At 44.1% G+C, this 17,428-nt stretch overlaps 1 pseudogene; it reads right to left on the bottom strand.

The window, feature by feature from the left end:
* Positions 1–7,738: 7,738 nt before the first annotated feature.
* Positions 7,739–10,511, bottom strand: LOC120517077 (annotated as a pseudogene).
* Between the last annotated feature and the right edge of the window lie 6,917 nt (positions 10,512–17,428).

Here is a 17,428-nt window from a genome sequence, read left to right as displayed (position 1 = left end):
TTATACAAAAAATTGGATTTTGGGAGAAAAAGCTAAACAAAGGAAATACTGTAATGTTCCCAGTCCTTCACCAGGTGCCAGGAACATCCAATGTGCCTGCAGACCTACAGTGGTCCTGCCTATCATATCGTCACATCTGACCCACCTGAAGGAATACTTCAACGAGTGTTTCCCAGAGCTGGACAATCGTCATTTAACTCTTTGAGGGCTGAATATGTTTTACGAAAAACTGTTTTCTGAAAAGCAGTGGTTTAACATAGAAACCAACATAAAACGTCTGTTGCTGCATGCTGTGGCTGCTAGTTCGCCAAGAATGTGCGACAGGCATACTGCCAAGCTGTCTTTAAACTAAATAAGAAATCCATTTGAGTCCTGAACTGAAGAGGATTGTCTTGATTTGAGGTGAAGTTTGAAAATGCAATTCTAGGCCATTCCCCTATCAGAATCTTGGAGCAATCTCAGAAGCAAATACGCAGTGTTGAGCGAAAAAGCCGTCTGATGCCTCTTAGCATTTAGAACAACATACCTGAGTGAAGCAGGCCGTTCTGCATTGAATGAACTGAAAACCAAAAACAGAGCACGGCTACATGTGGGAAATGATTTGAGATTGGCACTAAGCCAGCTGCAACCCAGAGTGGGCAAACTGTGCAAGAACATCCAAGACAAATGTCTCACTAGGCCTGGGGTGAGTTTTATATTTTTATTTTGAGAGGTCTGTTCTTTTCGTAGTGAAAGTGCTTTGTTTTATCGAGTTTAGTTACCTGCACTCAACAGGCCTGTATAGCAGTTTATTACAGACACGTGGTATGTTCTTTATTGGATGGTGATAAGTAGCGAGTCCTCAGCCTAAGGGGACCTTGGCATGAAGAAGGCTGGTCACCCCTGCATTAAAGCCATCATGTTTAGGACTTTGTCGCATATCCCTTACATGCAGTGACTGCTTGAAGTCTACGATTCACAAACATCACCAGGTGCTGAGGATCTTATCTGGTGATGCTCGGCCATCTTCAGCTCCTGCTTGTCCCTTTATGTTTTTCTCTTCATCATATGGAAGTCCTGCTCAATTAGATTTAAATCAGGTGACTGGCTTGGCCATTCAAGAATTTTCTATTCTTTAGCTTTGAAAACTCCTGTGTTGCCTCAGCAGTCTGTTTGGGGTCATTACCTTGTGGTAGGATGAAGTGCCATCCAGCAAGTTTGGAGGCTTTTACTGGACTTTGAGCAGATCAGATGTTTCTACACACCTCAGAATTCATTGTGCTGCTGTTGTCAGCAGTTCCTTCATCGATGAAGAGAAGTGTGCCAGGACCTACATACATGCCCAAGCCATAACACCCCCCTCTACAATGTTTAACAGATGAGGTGGTCTGCTTTGGATCTTGGGACGTTCCTTATTGTCTGCACACGTTGCTCTTGCCATCACTTTCTTTCGTCTGTCTACAAGTCCTTTTCCCAGAATTCTGCAGACTTTCTGAAGTCCTTTTTCACAAACTGTAATCTGGCCGTCCTGTTTTTGTGGCTAACTAGTGGTTTGTATCCTGCAGTGTGGCCTCTGTGTTTCTGTTTGTGAAGTCCTCAGCTGATAGTCGTCTCTGTCACATCCACCTCTGCCTACTGAAGACTCTTTCTGGTCTGTCAGACAGGCGTTTGGGTCTTTTTCTTGACCACAGTGAGGATTCTTCTGTCATCAGCAGTGGAGGTCTTCCTTGGCCTACCAGTCTCTTTGTGATTCCTGAGCTCACCACTGTGTTCTTCTTCATGATATTCCAGACAGTTGATTTCGGTCATCCTAAGGTTTTACTGACATCACAAACAGTTTTATTCTCATGTTTTACCTCACAATAGCTTCTTTGATTTTCATTGGCACAGCTCATGTTGAACAATGGCAGCTCCAAACTCCAAACAGTAGAAGAAAGCTGAGGTATCTTATGAAGCCATGAAACACACCTGAGGAATCACAAACACCAATTGTCCCAAATATTATGGTGCCCTGAAATGGGAGGACATCATGTAGACAAAGTGCTGTGACTTCTACATGGTGTGACTGAAATGTGTGCCAATCCCCTTAATGAAAGTCTGCAATGTGCACTTTAATCACATCTGAATGTTTTACTTTGTAGTTTTAAACTGTGGAACACAGGGGGGCACCAAGGACCCCAAACATTATGGAGGGCACCGCATATGCTAAAGAGTTTGAGTCTCTCAAGAACAGAGAAGCCATTCCCAAAGGCAGTGCACTAATAAATCTTGATCCCTCCATAGACGTTCAGAGTTGGAAGTCGTATTAGTGAAGTTCAACTTTCTCTCAAAGAGGAAACCCCTCTGTTAATCCCTGGAAGTCTTCACGTTGTTTCTTGGTTAGTGCCATTACCACGAGCAGACTGAACATCAAGGACGTCTCTTCATGGAGGAGCTCTGTGTGTTGTTGGTGCAAAAACAGTTATAAGCAGAGCCATATTTAATGTGTCATTTGTAGGAAACTTTGTTGTGTATTTCACACTCAGAAGATGGCTGACTTAGCAGCAGTAAGTACAGAACCTCCCTTTACTAACGTAGAGCTTGATGTGTTCAGTCCTTGCACTTCTGACTCACGTCAAACCGGTAACAGAGGGCAGTCAGATTCACCTGTGTGAGTATCAGGGTGGTCCATGTAGTGCTGGTCGAATCCACGGACACTTCATGTTTCATCAGTGCCTTCAGATGGTTCATCTCTGTTAGAGGCTCAGTTAACATCAGCCACTCTGTTTATTGGAGCGTTCAAAGAGTTATAAATGACATCAGACCTTAACATTGACTTTGGTGAAAGATATCACTCTGAGCGAGACTGTCCTGGACTTCAACCCTTCACATTCTTCACACAAGGCAGGGGTGTATGAATGAATGATAGATGTGACCGGAGGACACCTGACTGAACATTTTTACAATCAGGGACAGTAAGACTCACTCATGAGTATCTCCTGAGTTTCATGGCTGAAGTGATGGCTCATATGAATGCTAGACCCTGATGACCCTGAGGACCCACAGCCACTAACTCCTTCCACACTGCTCACCCAAATGGCTGTCATGTTTAAAGCTCCTCCTGGTGACTTCAATACAAAAGACGTGCACAAGGGACACTGGAGACAAGTGCAGTGTTTGGCCAATGGCTTTAGGGACAAATGGAGGAAAACAGCACAACTCTACTCTGCAGTCATGTAGTACGTGGAAAACTGGAGGGCCGACATTAAACCTGGAGATGTGGTCCTAGTGTGGAACTGTCAGTCTAAAGACACGATTAGACCCCTGGACTGATAACTAGAGGGGCTCCTAGTGGGGATGGCAGAGTCTGTACAGCTGAGGTTAAAGCTGGCAAGGAAAGGGAAACCAAACGTTACAACAGGCCAGTATCTGAACTTCTCTCATTATTTCATCACAGTCATTAAGGGGGATGTGTTTGATATCAGGTGGGGGTCATGTTGGCAGAGATAGGCAAGATATATTTCTTCATATATTAATTATTTTTTATTGTCCTATACTGTTGTGTTTAACGCTCTAAATGTGTGAGCCTCGTGATGTTTGTCCTTCTTGAGCTGCCATACAGAGGGGCGGTCCCAATGTAAATTAGTGTAACAGAGGGGCGGTCCCAATGTAAATTAGTGTAACCATGGCAACCACAAGCCTTCTTTAGGCCCCAAGTTCATCCTGCCTGTGTAGGCCTTTGGTCACATGATCAGTAAGTTCATATCTGTGCCAGTTTACCGTTATGTATTAATATTTACAGTTCAGAACCCGTTAGCGAGCCGTTTGTTATTTGTGTGCTGCTCTTCACTTGTCACTCCGCTGTGTTTCTATTGTTTCACTTGCCTTTGAGTTATGGACTGTTTGTTTCTTCACTTTGTAGTTTCACGCCTGCTCTTTGTTAATAAGATGGAGATTCGTACGCCTCGTGTCAAGGTGGTCTGCAGGATGATAAACTGATAAAGGGGGGAGTTCAGCTACCTGAAGGTCTATTAAGTCATAATAGTGAGGTCAGAACATCTACAGAGACGATAACTGGGAATAGAACTGGAATCCAGGATGGGACAACAGCACTGACCAGTGTGCCACCAGTTCAGACAAATGAGGCACCAGAAAGAGAAGAAGAAGAGAAAACACGCAGCTTGAGACATCTTGGGACTTGTGATTTATCCTGTTACTAAATTATAAATTGATCTCAGTCTGATTAATTCTTTTAAAGTTTACTTTTAATTTCATAATAAAACAAGTTCTTTATTATATTACTGACCAACTTCACTCTTGGGGTATGAAGACACACTTTGGACTGTCATCATCGTAAAGCAGGATGACAACATGGTGGCACAAGTGACGATTCAGTCTGTGATTCACAAGTGTATAAAGCTCTTTGTAAATCGTAACACAAATTGTTTTACTGATGTGGTGTTCTGTGTTCTGTGCCACGGTGACAATGCTGGAGCAGACATGACAAGACCTCAGCAGAGAACTCAACACGGACTTCGTACTTTTGAGTATTTTGTCCACCCAAAGCACCAAAGATACACTCAGGAGGATGAAGATAAAGACCACCAAGAACATAACCTCACGTTTCTGACTACCCACCGGACCACACTGAACACCTGCTGACCACTGGTGATGGTCCAAGTGGCCCACATGCGGTGACTTCCCTGTCCAGTGTGACTTTGTGGTGTCTTCTGTCACCTCGTCACACTGAAAGACCTCAACATTTAACTGTTTAAAGATCCAAGGAAGCCAAAGCCTCCTGTGACGCTGCTCTACCATAAAGTGACAACAAGAGGAGGCTCCAGTGACACGACTGTCATCATCAACATGTCGTCATTGGGAATGTGACACCACAGACATGGCAATGAAATACAAAACCTGAAAACTGAAATATGTGGTGAACAAAATGTCCATTGAGAGGGAGTGTGGCTGAGGGTCTGACTGCATTAAAAATTGGTGTTAAAATTATCAGCAAACTTGGATTGTGTGACTCAAATGGACCTTAATGTTAAAATGAACAGAAAACAAGGAAGAGCACTGATGGATTTGGTTCAATTTCAATTCTATTCATGACCACCAGAGGGCGCAATTTACACAAATTGATTTTATTATTTTTATATCTTTAAATAGATACTTATGGAAAAATCAGCACATCATCCACATTAAAGGCATTCCCATAATGCTGTGCTTTTGAACTGAAGACCCGCCTTCCCCCTTATTCATTGGTCAATAGTCCTGTCTTCAGTTCAAAGTGTCAGTCCCATGTGACTTGCAGTTCCTGTTAGTGACATGCGCTGATTTTTCTGAAGTATCCATTTATAATACGCCTGAGTTTTACACGTTTTGTGTTTAGACTGGATAACCGACATGTGGATGATGAGACACAAGTAATGTGAGATTTTATTATCTCTTTATTTAATGGACGTTTTTCACATCATTTGTTGTTGTGCAGCATTGGTCACCATTGGCTGTTCTTATATCATAAACTTTTGACATTTTCAGCCATCACAACAAACTACATTGGAGTAATAAATATAAAAAAATCATTTTTGAGAGGAGTAGTCATTTAAGTTTATCTCAGGGAGGCACGGTGGCACAGTGGTTAGTCTGGCAAGCATATTAGCAGATGTGTCCATCTCCTTCAGGGTCACTTAGAAGACCACCACACCAGTAGAGCCCACTCAGAACTGGTTCAGTTTCTCCTTCCCCATTGACTTCAGTTCATTTCACTGAGTTCACTGAAGTCCCCGATCATTTCCACAATTTCGCCCACCTTGAGGTGAAGTGAACTCAGCAGGTCCACTCATCACTCCTCACCATTCAGTAACAGACGTGATGGCGTCAGAATATAACAAGAGGCCTCTGAAGTCGGTGTGTGACGACACAAACACAAATGTGCTCTGGCTCTGCTTCTTCAGGTCTTCATGTTCAGTTCAGAGACAGAAGGCTCACAGCAAAGTGACAAGTGACACTGCAATGGCTACTGGGAATTTCATTGATGCAGCATTCAGCAGGACCATCCTGTTTGTTATTGAGATTTGAGCAAATCTGACATGAAAAGGTCCAAGAACTCCAGCTGAGGGGCAGACACATTCACAAATGTCATCTCAGAGTCATCAGGAGATTTGGACAATAAAAAAGAAAACAGCGGAGAGCCTGAAACACAGCGAGGTGTCTTGTCATCTAAATCAGAGGAGAGAATGAAAAGATCTGACTTGACCTGAGACCACTGGGGGGCTACTTTATGACTGAATTATGAAATCAATCATTGTGATTTGTAAGTCACTTTGGATGGAGGTTTCTGCCACAACTCAAGGACTCATCTGAAGGGTGTCAGTGAAGTTCACAGCTGTAGTTCAAATCTAAATGTGTTTACAGTACGTGGTGTTCTGTCCTTGTGCCACTAGGTGGGGATAGCGGGCTGTGGAAAAAGAGAAAAAGAAAGGAACAGAAACGGGAAGTTTGAGTCTGTTAGCGGCTTTCTATTGTTGGATTAAATGTGTCATCTGTGGACTCGGAGTCTTTTCATTTTACATCCTGACAACTTAACACAATAATTATTTTATTTAGGGATGAATGCAGTCTTTAATATTAGGAATACAAATAAAGAAAAACATAAAAACAGACAGCCACACAAATCAGTGGGATTGATGTTTAAATGAATTAATGTGTGGACATGAACAGAATTAACAGTGGAATTTGAAATCCAACAATTTCCCTTTTGTATTATTCAGGCAGGCATGAAAGTCACATAAATCTGATCTTTTAATACTTTAAAGATAAAAATAAAATATTTCCTCAGACACACGTCATTGAAATTACTTTCTCTTAAAAAATCAAGTAGCTTAAGTCTTGACATAACTTTTCAAGTTTTCTTCATCTACACAAACAAGTGCATGAAGTTCCATCTAATGGCATATCTGGTGGCCTTCCTCAAAGTCACACCTCACCTGTCACACTTTGTTCTGCTGCTCTTCATTTTCTGTGTCACGTATTTCACTATCTGGGTGTGAAAATTCAACATACAGCAAAGGTTTTATTCATTCATGTTGAACTGACAGCTTCTTCTTCCAAAATGTTCCTCCAAGAAAGGAGAAGACGAGCAAACATTCAAGTTCAGGTTTAGTGACAAGTGTGCAGATTACAGGAAACTCTGACTTGTCTGCTTGACAAACATGAACATCACGTTTAGAGTTTCATTAACATGTGAGAAAGTCAAAGATACAAACAGTGAGACCACCGACATGTGTGTGGTGTGCAGACGAGAGCAGTGACTGTGATTAGTGAGAGGAAGAGCATGAAGATCACGCTGATGACACGAGTTTATCTACAACTCCAAAGTCACTCAGCAAATCTCATCAGTGACTCAACTTTCATACTGCAGGCCGACGTGTATTTGTAGAGGCTTCTGTTCAACAAATGTAACTTTATTATTATTATTATTATTATTATTATTATTATTATTATTAAGCCCCCAAGTGGCCCAGTGTCTCACAATTCCTAACATCAAATCCCAGCATGCTCAGCGTCTCTGTGGAGTTAACGTGTTCTCCTGGTGTCACATGACTTTTCTCCCAGTTCTCCCAGTCGCACATCCACTGGTAACACCAGACAAACACACTTGCAGCTCTGTCCCTGACTCTATTTGAGTTCATTTATAAATTACAGCCAAAGTGACATTTCTGAGTCTCACATACTTCACACTCAAATGCACAATAAATAAACTGATTCAGACGAGGACTGGATTGATGAATTTGAGTCCATTTTTAATTATTTTAATTACACTTCATGACCACAAGAGGTGCCATTCACACACAATTCTGTATTCTATTGTCATTTTTAATTGTTCTGATTTGTGTGAAGTCGTCCATTTTTGAATTCTGTTTCTTCAGTTCTTTTCTCACGTCTAGCACTCTGTTCAGTAATTAAACTTATTATTGTCATTTCTGTCACACACTCCGACTCCAGCACTGCAGCAGACCACCTGTGTGTGTCACTGAAATGACGTCGAGTCTGCCGGAGGTTCAGGACTGTGAGGTGGACCCTCAGAGAAGTTCACGAGAAGCCATTTTCTTACAGAGGACAGCGCCGTGTCACCTCACTGATGTCGATGATTTCTTTTGTAATTCCTGCCTTTCTTTATTTCATTTGACGTCCCTTTCTGTTTTATTTCATTTCATCCCAAACTCATCTCAGTGTTGATGAACTTCTCAGCAGACTTACAGTGTTGTGTATTTCAGTCCACGTTTAACAATAGAAGTATATAACGCTAGATAGGAATTCAGGTTTGTCTGATCGGTGGTCTCATAGTAGAACAGTGATTGGTGGTCCGGCCTTCAGCTCTGGTGTCACAGGTTGGTTCTTATCCGTGTTGCCCCCCACATTGACAGCCCCCTGTGACCCTGAATTAGATAAGCGAGTTACAAAATGGACGGTGGTCTCGATATTCAGGGTCTCTGATTACTTCTGCTCAGCTCACACTCTTCATGTCTTTTAATGTCACAAAGTGGGCACCTCAGGGTCATCAGGACTGACCACCAGCAAGTGACGTCACACAACGACTGAAGAAAACCAATCCAGTGCTGTGGAGAACACGACCATCTTTGTTGAATTCCTCTTTGAATGTCAAATTAAAGACGCGCACTCAGGATTTCTGTTCATTCTCAGACCCTCAGATTCACATTTGATGATGGAGCCGGCGCTTTGATCCGACGCCATTTAAAAATCCCAAGTGTTCAGTCCTGATGTCTCATTAAACACAGAAATCCTGAAAATGAAAATCAGACGAGCAGCAAACAGCAGGACACCTCAGGGGGGCTTTGAGTTCGGTGGTCTGATGTTAAAGAAAGTCTCCATCGGCTTTGTGCTGCTCAGAGATGGACAGACGACATTAATACAGAGGGGTCAGTGTGTGCGCAGGGGGCAGATGACCAGAGGGGCCGCGTTTTTACCACCGTCATTAAGATTAGGATTGAAGTACGGATAGAGGGGCTCAGTGAAGGAGTCTGTGAAGGTGTAGAGGTGAGAGCGGGACTGGGCATTGTAAAAGGAGACCTGACCTTCATCATAGTCCAGAAAGACCCCCACTGTCTGGGGCTTCACTCTCAGGGGGAGGGGGAAGAGAACGGCCAATGCAAGCTACATACTCGTTCTCATTCCTCAGCCACACAGTCCAGTATCCATCATATGGGCTCAGTGTAATCCTCCCCTTCCTGTTGACCGACTCTCTGGCGACTCCTAAATCCCACTTAGTCTTCCCCCCGACCTCCACCTCCCAGTAGTGTCTCCCTGACGTGAATCCTTCTCTGGCCAGGACATTAACACAGTAGTCAAACCTCTTTGGATTGTCCGTCACTCTCTGTCGTGTGTCTGTGTGTCTCACTTCTTTCCCGTCTTCAGACACAATGAGACATGGATGTGCAGTCTCAGGGTCAAAAGTGACATCAGCTGAGGAGAAGAAGAAGAAAAGAGGAAGACGTCAGGAAATCAGGGGACTTGAGGAAGACAACAACACATTTACACTCCTTGAAGGACCTGAACATTAAAAAGACAAAGACGTCAAACAGCACGTGTTCAGTTCTCAGCCCACCAAGCCCCTCGTGTGTCTCTTTGTGTCACTGCTCGGCCCCCCTGTGTAGTCGCACCTCTGACCTCCTCCATTTTATCTTCATTTAACCCTAAAGAGCCTGATCACCACGCTGTGAACATTTTAATAAAAGACGAATCACACAGCGAGGATTTGTTAAAGACACAAACAAGAAGACCACCAGTGAGGCCTGGCACTCGTTCACAGACTCACCAGCAGCTCTCAGACTTGTCGTCACTAACCTGAGGGTCTCATGTCCCCCCTGGCCTGTTGTCCTCCTGTTCCTGTCATTCCTGTCCACTTTGATTCATTTTGCTCTGCTCTGTCGGTGACTCTGTCACTTTTCTCGTCCTTACACTGCGTTGGTGGCCTTTTATTTAGCAGACCCCCCATTTTATGTTTCTCAGTTCCTTGTCAGAAGTGACAACGGGGGGCACTGAATTTATGACACTGAATCTAACAACACAAGATGGCCGCCTGTCAGTGATGAGGATGAAGTGTCACAAGTCATCAGTCAGCAGGGACACCATGTGACCGGTCAGTACAGGTGAGGGGGGCTTTAATAAGGAGAGGGGGACGAGAGGACATACAAGGTGACAACACTGATAGTGATGACAAAGGACAGGACAGCAGGACAAAACACAAAGTGGCACTAAAGAGGGGACAGGACTGGACACTGAGGGGCTGAGAATGGACAGCAGACCCTGTGAGGACTCAGCAGCACTCAGTTTACTTTAAAAAGAGCAAACGTTGGGAGTGAAAACCTCAAGTGTGTCCTCAGTGTTGTCATCTCACAAATACTTCAACATCGACATGCTGGAAATGGGGGCCTGAGAAAGGGTCTGCACTGAAACACAAGAGGGTCCTAAGTGACAGAAGGGACATCATGGAGTCTTTAAGTAGCAGGATTAGTGACAATGACACGCAGTGCTAATGATGGAGACCACCGAATCAAAATGACCTTCTGAGAATAAAGTCTACAAGACAAACGAGCGTCCTTTGTACCGAGGAAGACATCTGAGGAGTTGTGTCTGCAGAGGAGGGTCCGGTCTTTAGTTCTGTCTTTACTGACTTGTCTGATGTTCTTGAAACACAAAATAAAGTAATGTCCGCCTGCCAAGGAGAATCCAGCTGTTTATGACAGAGGATTGTTTAGTGAACTTCTATAGGAATATGTCAATGTCAATGTCAATGTCAATTTATTTATATAGCACATTTAAAACAACAAAGTAATGCTGCGGCCAAAGTGCTTTACAATAATAGAATAAAAGAAAAATAAAAAAACAAAAACAGTAAACAATAAAACATAAAAATATATTCACATAAAATAAGATAGATAATAAATAGAAATAATGTTATATGATCACAAAGAGGAAACCCTCAGTATTACTGAAGGTCACTGAATGCAAGTGAAAAGAAGTGAGTCTTTAATCTCGTTTTGAATTGTAGACGACTCCTTAATATGATGAGGTAAAGAGTTCCACAGGTGAGGAGCAGCAGCTGTCAAAGCCCTGTGTGTCCCCCTTAGTTTTACACTCGGTATGAGGGACATCAAGAGATAACTGACCAGAAGATCTAAGCACTCTGATGGCTGGTGTAAAACACACAGTTCAGATAAATAGGCAGGAGCGCCCCCATGTAAAAGATTTAAAACCTAGCAACAAGATTTTAAAATCAATTTGAAAACTGACAGGCAGCAGCCAGTGAAGAAGCTAGGATTGAGAAACAGAATCAGACTTTCTTCCCCAACCAGAAGCGAGTGGCAGCATTTTGGACCAACTGTAACCTCAAGTGATCAGAGATTTGCTAATTCCAGAATACAGCGAATTGCAATAATCGAGGTGAGAAAAAATAAAAGCATGAGTACCTGTCTCAAGATCTTTAGAAGATACAAAAGGCTTGATCTTACCTAATAGACGAAGTTGGAAAAAGCAACTCTTGACTACAGAATTTACTTGTTTCTCAAACGAGAGGTTACTATCAAAGGTAACACCAAGATTATGGACTTGATGTTTGGAAAAGACAGAGAAAGAGCAGAGAAGTCCAAGACTAATGTGGGCTTTAGCTGATGGACCTACTATAAGCTGTTCTCTGTTTTAGGTTGATTCAGATCATGAAAATTATTGGCCATCCACGATCTTAGTTCAGACAGGCAGTTGTGGAGTTGATTTGTTGCAGAATTGCAGATGGGAATATAAACCTGAGTATCATCAGCATAGCAGTGAAAAGAAATGTTGAATTTCCTACAAATAGCTCCAATAGGGTGAAGGTATATAGAGAATAAAACAGGAGCCAAAATGGATCCCTGAGGAACACCACATTTAAGAGGAGCAGTAGATGAAAAAGAGGAATTTAAAGTCACTGAAAAGTGTCTACCAGTTAGATATGACCTGAACCAGTTAAGAGCGGCCCCTTTATGCCCAACAAGATGTTAGAACATTAGAACATTAGAACAATCTAGACGAGAACAGGCCATTCAGCCCAACAAAGCTCGCCAGTCCTATCCACTTGTTTCCTCCAAGAAAACATCAAGTCGAAGTTTTGAAAGTCCCTAACGGCTTACTGTCTACTACACTACTTGGTCGCTTATTCCAAGTGTCTATCGTTCTTGTGTAAAGAAAACTTCCTAATGTTTGTGCGAAATTTACCCTTAACAAGTTTCCAACTGTGTCCCCGTGTTCTTGATGAACTCATTTTAAAATACAAGTCTCGATCCACTGTACTAATTCCCTTCATAATTTTAAACACTTCAATCATGTCACCTCTTAATCTTCTTTTGCTTAAACTGTAAAGGCTCAGCTCTTTTAATCTTTCTTCATAATTCAACCCCTGTAGACCTGGAATCAGCCTAGTCGCTCTTCTCTGACCTTTCTAGTGCTGCTATGTCCTTTTTGTAGCCTGGAGACCAAAACTGCACACAGTACTCAAGATGAGGCCTCACCAGTGCATTATAAAGGTTGAGCAGAACCTCCTGGACTTGTACTCCACAGATCAAGGCTATATAACCTAACATTCTGTTAGCCTTCTTAATGGCTTCTGAACACTGTTTGAAGTTGATAGCTTGGAGTCCACTATGACTCCTAAATCCTTCTCATAAGGTGTACTCTCGATTTTCCGACCGCCCATTGTGTATTCAAACCTAATATTTTTACTTCCTATGTGTAATACTTTACATTTACTGACATTAAATTTCATCTGCCACAAATCTGCCCAAGCCTGTATGCTATCCAAGTCCTTCTGTAATGATATAACGGATTCCAAATTATCTGCTAATCCACCTATCTTGGTATCATCTGCAAACTTAACCAGCTTGTTACTTATATTCCTATCTAAATCATTTATATATATTAAAAATAGCAGCGCCCTAGCACTGCCCCTGTGGTCACCACTCTTAACATCGCCAGTTCTGATGAGGTTCCTCGCACCATCACCCTCTGCTTCCTGTGTCTGAGCCAATTCTGCACCCATCTAAAAACATCACCCTGAACTCCCACTTCTTTTAACTTGATGCCCAACCTCTCATGTGGCACCTTATCAAATGCTTTCTGAAAGTCCAGATAAATAATATCATAAGCTCCACTTTGATCGTATCCTTTTGTTGCCTCCTCATAGAATTCCAACATGTTAGTAAAACACGACCTCCCTCTTCTGAACCCATGCTGACTGTTCAGAATAACTCCTGTCCTTGCCATGTGTTGCTCAATCTTATCCTTAATAATTCCTTCCATTAATTTTCCTGTGATGCATGTTAAGCTTACTGGCCTATAGTTGCTTGATCTGCCCTGTCACCCTTTTTATATAATGGGATGATATTTGCCATTTTCCAGTCCTTTGGAATCTCCAGTGCACAGTGACTTCCTAAAAATATGTGTCAAGGGTTTATATATGTACTCACTAGCCTCCTTAAGAACACGAGGATAAATATTATCTGGTCCTGGTGATTTGTTTGATTTCATCTTATTTAATCTGAGCAGCACTTCTCCTGCTACAATTTCCAAATCCCTCAGTACCTCCTTAGTAGTCCCTGTTACTGCTCTGAGGTTATCCACTTGCTCACTTGTAAACACCTCAGAAAAATGTAAGTTTAGGCATCTGCTATTTCATTGTCTGTATCTTTTAATTCTCCTTTACTATTCCTGATGAACTTGACCTCCTCCTTAACTGTTCTTTTACTACTAAAATACTGAAAGAATCTCTTGGGGTCTTCTTTCTCCTTATCTGCTCTATTCCTCTCCAACTGTCTTTTAGCCTCTCTGATATCCTTCTTAATGGTTGCCCTCATGTTCTCATACGCGCTACGATTCACTTTGCAGTCATTAGTCTTATATGCCTTATAAAGCAGTTTTTTCCTTTGCAACTTCTTTTTTAAATCTTTATTAATCCATCGAGAGTTTTTTTTAGTTTCCTATTACTTCCAAATTTAGGTCTGTATCTGTCCTGCATTACATTTTTAAACCTGTTCCACTGCTCCTCGACTGTCTCCACATTTAAAAGCTTATCCCAGTCTATCCTACTTAGACTTTGTCGCATCTGCTCAAAATTAGCCCTACCAAAGTTCAACTTAACAATTTTAGTCTTTGCATCTGTACTCTTACAAAATACTGAGAATTGTATTACATTCTGGTCACGCTGACCCTAGTGGTTCAATCACCTCTACACCCTCAATTCTATCCTGATTATTACAGAATACTAAATCCAGACAGGCTTCACCCCTGTGTTGGTCTTTAACATGCTGTGTTAAAAACAGTCGCTGATTACTTCTAAAACTCCTGCTCTTGTGCTCCTCCATCTGTAAGGTTATCCCAGTTAATATTTGATAATTAAAGTCCCCATGACTATAATATCCCCTGTAAACTTGCCTTTTGATATAACTAAAAAGATGTGTGTTGAAGCCACATCAGCAATATTTCATGGTCAATAGTGTCAAAGGCAGCGGACAGGTCAAGGAGGACAAGGACTGCCGCATCACCTGAGTCAGTAATAAGAGATGTCGTTGAACACTTGAGACCAGGGCTTATCGCTCCCCAGCATGCTATCTTCCCGGAGGGGAACTATCCAAACCTACAGCCACGCTGTGTTGCCCTCGAATCTCCCCTTTCCAGTGATCCTGGGACAAGACTGGTCACAAAGAAAAGCCGTAAAGGCACGCACCGCCTCCTGGGGCCTCACTGGGTCTGGTTATGGAGGGACAAGGGCACCCTTCCCATTTGCCCCACGCCATGCACTGAGGCAAAGCCACAATGGCGCAGGCACAAGGGAGGTTTTCACAACGGCTCTGAACCGACCTCCTTAATCGCGAAGGGACGAGCCAAGCGAGCACATCCTCAACCTTTATTGATCCCCTGAGCGGCTTGGACCACCACCTTCACGCCTCGCCTCGCTTAAGAGAGAACAATGGAATGATTCCATTCCCTGTGGTTTGCCAGGAATGCGCATTGTTCTGCCAGGCAGTCACAAGCTGATACCCATAATGCATCTCTTCTTTGTCTTGGAGAATGTCGATCTGTTGTATCGGTGGCAACTCATTTGTATGGTGTGCGAAGCTGCTGTTAGTTCCGCTGGGTATCTTCCGCAGGTATGCGCTGGGCTCACGACACACCTCTTAGGCACCCACTGGGCGAAAACATTGAGAGAATCATGCCTGCTTTTATCAGTCTGGATCAACAGTGAGGCAGTCCGGGCGCTCTGTCAATCCTGTCCGGACTGCCAGATTCGCCAGATTCCAGAGGAATCGCCTTCATTCCCGAGCACCTTGATAGATGTAATCTTTTGACCGATAGGGGTCGCACTTAGTAGGACCCTGGAACCTCCAAATCGCGGCCATAAGTATATATTGGTCATGGTTGATTATGCAACCCGCACCAGAGGCGGTTCCCCTGCGCCTCCGCTACCACTCAAAAACATCGCGACGGAACTAGTCAACTCTTCTCACGAAAGTGGGTATCCTCGGAAAGAAGTCCTCACGACCAGGGTACTCCCTTCACTTCAGATGATACGCCTCAGGGAGGCTGCCAGACATTGGAGAATAAAAGCACCTGAAGACGCCTGTCACCACCCCAAACAGACGGGTTCCCAGAAATGCTGAATCCAGACGCTAAACAGATGCTTCAAGAAGGTAGTCTGGCGCTGACGGCAGGAATTGGGACTCAACTCCTCCCCGGCCAGGCTTTTTGCCTACCGGGAGGTAAAAGCCCTTAGGCCTCTACGGCTTCTCCCTTTGAATTATTATATGGGCTACAACTCTGCACTGATATCCTAAAGAAGGTTGGGAGGCCGAGGCCCTTCCCTCCTCTAATATATTGAGTATGCAGCGCAACTGCGCGACAGCCACCAAAGTCAGGCTACTCCTAAAGACCACGGACTTGTGCGCAGGCAGTGCAGGTCTGGTGTTGCTCAAATCCCAAGCACTCTGTCCGGAGTTCCGCCTGGGATCGAAAGATGGTACTCATTCCCACCTCCCACTCCAAGTTACCAGCTCATCAGCTGGAGCCATACGAGGTTAAGGAGAGAAAGGGCCTGCCGACTATTTAGTCAAGCAACCTAATCGCTGACCGAGCGAAGAGGATTCATCACGTTAATTTGTTAAAAGCCATGGAAGGACAGGGAGGAGACTCGAAACACATAGATCCTCGCCCTATTCGCTAGCACGGCTGCTCCTTAACCGGGCGGCTAAGCTAACGCTTCCGCATAACGGGCGTGGAGATTACCCAGGCCATCTACGCTATCCCCGGCGGGGTTGAGCGAAGTCGCCAGGGCCGACCTCGCTTGATTGTACTATATAGTCACATGGGAACCCGGAGTTGTCGTCCGGGAGAGGCCCTACAGACTCCTGGAGTGTAAAAACGCACAGGGGAACTTGATGCGGCATGATACGTGAATTTAAAATTATCGAGGAAAATGAACTTTCGGTCCAGTCCGATTGTCTCGTTTCCAAACGATCATCAGTCCCGATTCTGTAATGACTTTAGACGCCTAACCCAGGTCTCCTGCTCGATGTTTACCTATTACGCGGTGACGTGACCTCCTCGGCGGCTGGGTGCTGACTCGTATCTGACTACTCTTGATAACGCGATACAAAGGCAAAATTCCCTTGGCATCTGCAAAGAAAAACACCTTTAGCACCCCTAGCGGACATTGGTGGCAATACAAGGTCCTCCCATTTTGGGCTGCAGGGGCCCCTGTGACCTTTCAGCGTCTGGTGGATAGAGTGCTGAAGCCCCACCAGTCCTATGTGCCGCCTACCTGGATGACGTCATCATCTATTCCGCACCTGGGAGGAGCATCTATTGCAGCTCTCCTCTCGCGACACTGGCTTCAAGCCGGCTTCCATTAACCCCGTAAGTGTTTTTGGCTTGAAGAAGGCCAAGTATTTAGGCTACCTTAGGGACGAGGACAGGTGAGACCCCAATGTTCCAAAGTCAAAGACATCCCTGGAATGGCCCCATCCGAATACCAAGAGACAGGTGCAGGGCTCTTGGGGCTAGCGGTTTACTACCGGTTTGTGCCGTTCTCCGAAAGGGCAGCACCCTTGACTAGCTTGACGGGCAGCAGCGAAGAAGGCTCCCCTGCATGTGGTATGGAACGACAAAGCAGGGTTCACGTTCAGTGACCTGGAAACAGGCCCTGCGTCGGCACCTGTATTTTGGGCTACCCTTTATCCTGCAGACCGGCTCTCGACACAGGCCTGGGGCGTGTTGAGCCAAAGCGTTGATGGTGTCGAGCACCCTGTGATGTACCTAAGCCGGAAATTGTTGGACCGAGAGACCAGGTACGCCTTGGCGGTGGAGAGCCCTGGCTATTAAGTGGGCCGTGGACTTATCTCCGGTATTACACCTGTTGGGTCAG

The sequence above is a fragment of the Polypterus senegalus genome, chromosome 1 (genome assembly GCF_016835505.1).
Source record: "Polypterus senegalus isolate Bchr_013 chromosome 1, ASM1683550v1, whole genome shotgun sequence".
NCBI classification, from domain to species: Eukaryota; Metazoa; Chordata; class Cladistia; order Polypteriformes; family Polypteridae; genus Polypterus; species Polypterus senegalus.
Note: the sequence above shows the minus strand (reverse complement) of the source record. Positions and strands in the feature narration are given on the sequence as shown.